The sequence below is a fragment of the Oreochromis niloticus genome, linkage group LG5 (genome assembly GCF_001858045.2).
Source record: "Oreochromis niloticus isolate F11D_XX linkage group LG5, O_niloticus_UMD_NMBU, whole genome shotgun sequence".
Taxonomy (NCBI): domain Eukaryota; kingdom Metazoa; phylum Chordata; class Actinopteri; order Cichliformes; family Cichlidae; genus Oreochromis; species Oreochromis niloticus.
The window spans coordinates 14353999-14358769 of NC_031970.2; the positions used below are offsets into that span (position 1 = coordinate 14353999).

Consider the following 4771-nt stretch of genomic DNA (forward strand, 5'->3'; position numbering starts at 1 on the left):
CTTCCAAACCAATCTTTGTTCTAGTTTAATGCTTATAATACAATTTAACAAACAGAACACTGAGAGTGAACACAGTACAATAGATCCCCTAAGGGTATGAACTCACCGCTCCACCTTGTGTCCATTTCAGTTAGAGAAGAGGTCCGAGGTAACCTCTGGAAATGAAACGAGCACGTAATATTCATCATTTGTATCTCTATCTAACTCATTTTGGCCAGATAGCTCAACCTTTATTTCCTCAGAGTGCAAAACCTTTCTCCTGAAGGCATTTCATGGTCATATTAAGGACCCCGCATCTGGCGATTCTTGAGTGGTCTCAGGAATCATGTTACCAAGTTGGTAAGGCAATATCTGTAAAATTGATTTCAAAAATGTTACTCTACATTTCCAAGATATCCAGTTACTCCTCCAGAATGATAGTGTCCAGTTCCACCTGCCTACTCCTGAATAATGCATCCAGACAATACCGAAAGGCACAAAATCAACACGTCCACACTGCAAATACTCTGAAAAAGCACAAATAAAAATAGCTGGCAGCAAGACAAACGCAGAAATAGAGGCAGGGTGATTGCACACAGAAATCAGCAATGCAACTATGAAGCAGCATGTTTGAACTGACATACAGTTAGCAGGGTGGGCTATTGATCTGAATATTGATCGACTGAAGGATGTGGGGCTCCACTGCTGCTGTGCTTTTGGCCAGACACTCATTATGGTGATATTAGGGAGTAAATCATTGTCGTGCAGCCAAAAAAGGATATTAGAAAGGGCTCCACTGCTGATATGTGAACTTTATTTATATATTTATATCCTAAATCTGTTTCCAGATGTTTGACTCAAGGCCAACATTCTTGATTCGTTCAAAAAATAAAAAGGCATGACCGAAAACCTCAATGAAAGTTTAATGTAATTAGGAACTTCAAACAATCAGAGTCTTGTTTCCCAATCTTTTGAACTCATGCGAGAATTATGTATAAAGCACTAATCTTTCTACCTGCTTTTATGGAAAAAGTATTCATTTTATACTTAAGGTTTCCTGCAGAAACCTTGAAACACCAAGGACAAAACTTTGAAACAACACTTTAGGAAATAAGGCTTGTAAAATTGTCTTTAAATATATTTTTTAATGTTCTTACATATGATATTCTCTGTAATATTCTTTTATTTTCTGCTTATAATCTTATATTTCTTTTAATGTGAACTGATTCTTTATTGGTATTTATTATCCCCATCTGATCTGCATCTTTTTCTGTTTTAACTGTGTTTTTTTAAATGTGCTATATCAATACATTTCAATGGGACAGCATATCAACTGTCCCTGCAGTTGATGTTTGATCCACTCAAACTACAGAAACATACAAAAATAAATGTCTTATGTGTTTACACCATTTTACTGGGTCTTTTAATACCGCTTTTAAAAGAACACTGGGAGTGGGTGTTACCGGTGGGTCTCTAAGGAGAGAGAGGAAAGCAGTAGTAATTCAGGGTTTTCACACAAATTGAGGTTGAGAGCTACTCGTAGTGAGTTGGTAATAGTGCAAAGGGAGAGCTTACTTTAGAGCAGGGGCTCAGGTTTCCAGAGGGGTGTCCCAGCTGAGGGTTCAAGGTGAAAAGAGGGCTCTAGTTCCTTTGTCTGTTCTGATCCTTTCCTGAGGCCAAGGGAACGTGAGATGCAGGAGGGCAGGCAGGTGTGGTTCAGGGGGTTTGTCTTGTTTGAGTTGGGATTGCAAGACCGACCAGACCAGTGCTGGAAAGCCAGGTGAGTAAACAGGTGAGTTGCAAATTGTGGACCAAGGCCGAGAAGAACTGGAGACAGAGAGACAGCACAACAAGTGCAAGGGACAACTCAACCTGGACCCAGAGAAAACGCTCCTTCAACCAAGACCCTCATCCTGGACCATGACATACTTGTAACTTGATGGATTAATTGATTGGCAAACTTATTAACTCATTAACTTTCTGTATGCCATACTCCAGAAGCTTAGTAATTAGGAGAAAATTAAGATGTCTACAAACTCTCTGTATAAATATATTTTTACAAAATAATATGTCAGTTGAAATTCTTAACACTTTATCAACTAGATTACAAGAGCTGCTGGTTCTCTTTACAACTTTCTGGGTGATTATTTATTTTTTGCCTCCTCATTTGGACAAAGGGCACTGTAAAAAAAATAAATCCATTGAAGTAAGTTACTGGGACTGCTGTTTCCAACAACTTGCTAGTTTCATTTTACATAGATATCATAATGCATTATATTTTAATTTACTATATTTTCACTATATTTTATGTTACTATATTGTATTGTATTATTATTAAATCTCTTAGCTTATATCCATATTCTAAATTAAAATGTCTAAGCAATATGTATAGTAGAACTTTTAGCAAAGCTGTCAGGAAGATGACAGCATCCTTGGCTCAAACTCATAAATGACAGCTGCAGTAAAACTTTGCAGGCATATTTAAGATTCCCAGAGAATAATTCATCCTGACTAAAGTAATGACCTGACTTCTCATCTGGCTCCTCAGGCAGGTTAAAATGTTTATGACAGACACAACATTGGCTGTAGTTCCCAGACGCCCAGTATCCCAGTAATTTTGCTACTTTTCTAACATTTTTAATGTCTCAGCAATAACAGCTCCCAAATTTGGGATCTGAGTAAATATCAATAAAATGTCAGCTAAAATTGCATGAAATGTGATGCAGACATTGACGAATGTCATTCTACGTTTGTTTCCATTTTTTTTATTTTAGCATTTGAATTCTGCTCTCCCCAGCATGAACTGTATACCATGAGCCTGATCAGGAAAATAACTGCAAAGCACCAGATCTGTTACACGCAGATATTACAGTTATGCACATCCAAGCTAGTTGTCAGTGATGATGTCACATATTGATGATTCACACTCTATGAAACATCAGTTCACTGCTGACTAATAGTGTATTGGTCTCAAGCACTAGGGGATCAGTCTGCTGTCAATAAATCTTTTTTCATAAAACAAAAAAACATGTATTTTGTTAAGCTGATCAAAGATCATTTCACCATTTATACTGAAAATGCAGTTCTTAAACACTTTTTACAAAAGTGAAATGATTACTACAGTCATTGGTATGTAGTATGTAATGTGAATCATTTTTTGATTCATATTCTATTTGTTTTTTCTGTAAGCTGATACTTGTACCAGCCTGTAAACACATTTATGTCTTCTTTAATGGCTACTTTGGGCATCTTAACATGGGACTGCGTGGGTATTAATAGAGAAACTGTAGTTCAGCTTGGTAGGCTGTTGGTCATTCGTGGGAAGCTAAAAATTGCCTGTCAACCTGCAGAAAGCATCAGTTGTCAGATGGGGGCATAGTGCTCAATATGTATGCTCACTGGGATAGTCTTACATGTGCTGATGTTGGTCTGTTAGCAGGTTATGGAGAAGAGCAAAGTTACAATTGTTGTTATAATTGTTAGCAAACATGTTCATCAATAATCCAAGCAGTAAACAATAATAACAGAATATAAAAACAATAAGCTCCGCATAATACTTCAATCTGCAATAATCACTATATATTCTATATAATATATTGTTTATATAGAATATATAGCAATTATTGCAGATTGAAGTATTATGTGGAGCCAAACTGTGCTTGTAAAGCATTTATCAGATAACTTGAATGGCAACTTTAAGGGTTAAAATCAGCTTTTTGAAAAAGATAAACTAGAATACTAAACCGTCACTGATGTTATTTTACTTTATTACCATTACTTCAAAATCAATTACCTCTTATTTCTACCAATTTTGTTGCTTTTTCAAATGCAGTGTTGTTTATTATTCCAAGTAAATTATAGTGAATTCGGGGGGTTTTTTGTGTTTTTTTAATAGTTTTGTTTGATACAGTTAAAGTGTATATTAGTGCAATTAATCTTGAGATCCTTTCCATGGTTGTTAACAGAATTATTCCAAAAACTGAATTATTCCTTTGAAATCAGCTATTCAAATTTTTGGGATTATTTTGTAAAATAGAATAACTGTTACTGTTTCCCCCATCAATATGATTTTTACTGATAGTTGAATTAAGGTTTCCTTTTAATCATGGAATCTCACTTATTTTTCAAATTTAAATGTCAACCCAATGTGTCTGAAAAAAACTGATATGGCTTATAAAGATTTGGGTATCTGATCAGAATTGATTAAAAACAATCCTGTATCATCTGCTAACAATGAGAAAAATAACCTGATTTGAAGGCATGTGGCTATTAACAGGACTGTATTTTGTGGAACTTGTGCATTGGTTTCATTTTTCAGTTTCACCTTCCTATTTGGGTTTGATGGGCCATATGTCTCTTTGAGACAGTTTGTTGACTGGTGATACAGGTTAAACCATGAATGAATGAATGAAGAACATATTGAAGAGATATAGTCTTCATCTTGACATTTTTTTTTTATATTGCGGATAAAATATATAGTAAAAGTAGATGAACTGTATACCTGATGATCTACTGTTGTGTGGGTGATGTACTGAAAGAAACAGGACTCCTTGTTACGAAGTATAAATGCTTGAAAATAATAAAAATAAATAAATAAATCAGTGTTACCCACACAGAGCTGTGTCAGCTGACACGACGGCGAACTCAGATACGACAGCAGCAGCCTCATGGAGACAGTTGCCACGGAGACCGACGCACGTCATCCTGTAGCGGTTGCCATGGCCCTCCTGACGTCAAAGCCCCTCGCAAGATGCTTAGGAAACCCCCTGGCGCGGTTGCCGTGGATACTGGC

General features: G+C 36.2%; 1 long non-coding RNA gene across 2 annotated transcripts; it reads right to left on the reverse strand.

The window, feature by feature from the left end:
* Positions 1-1024: 1024 nt before the first annotated feature.
* Positions 1025-4722, reverse strand: LOC102081009 (uncharacterized). 2 transcript variants are annotated; one of them, XR_269265.4, is made up of 3 exons: positions 4592-4722; positions 1555-1806; positions 1025-1452 (listed from the first exon to the last, which is right to left on the reverse strand). It is a non-coding gene; the product is annotated as an uncharacterized LOC102081009 (long non-coding RNA). The 2 variants fall into 2 exon arrangements; XR_001224653.3 differs by having other exon boundaries at positions 1555-1747; positions 4592-4718.
* Positions 4723-4771: the final 49 nt, after the last annotated feature.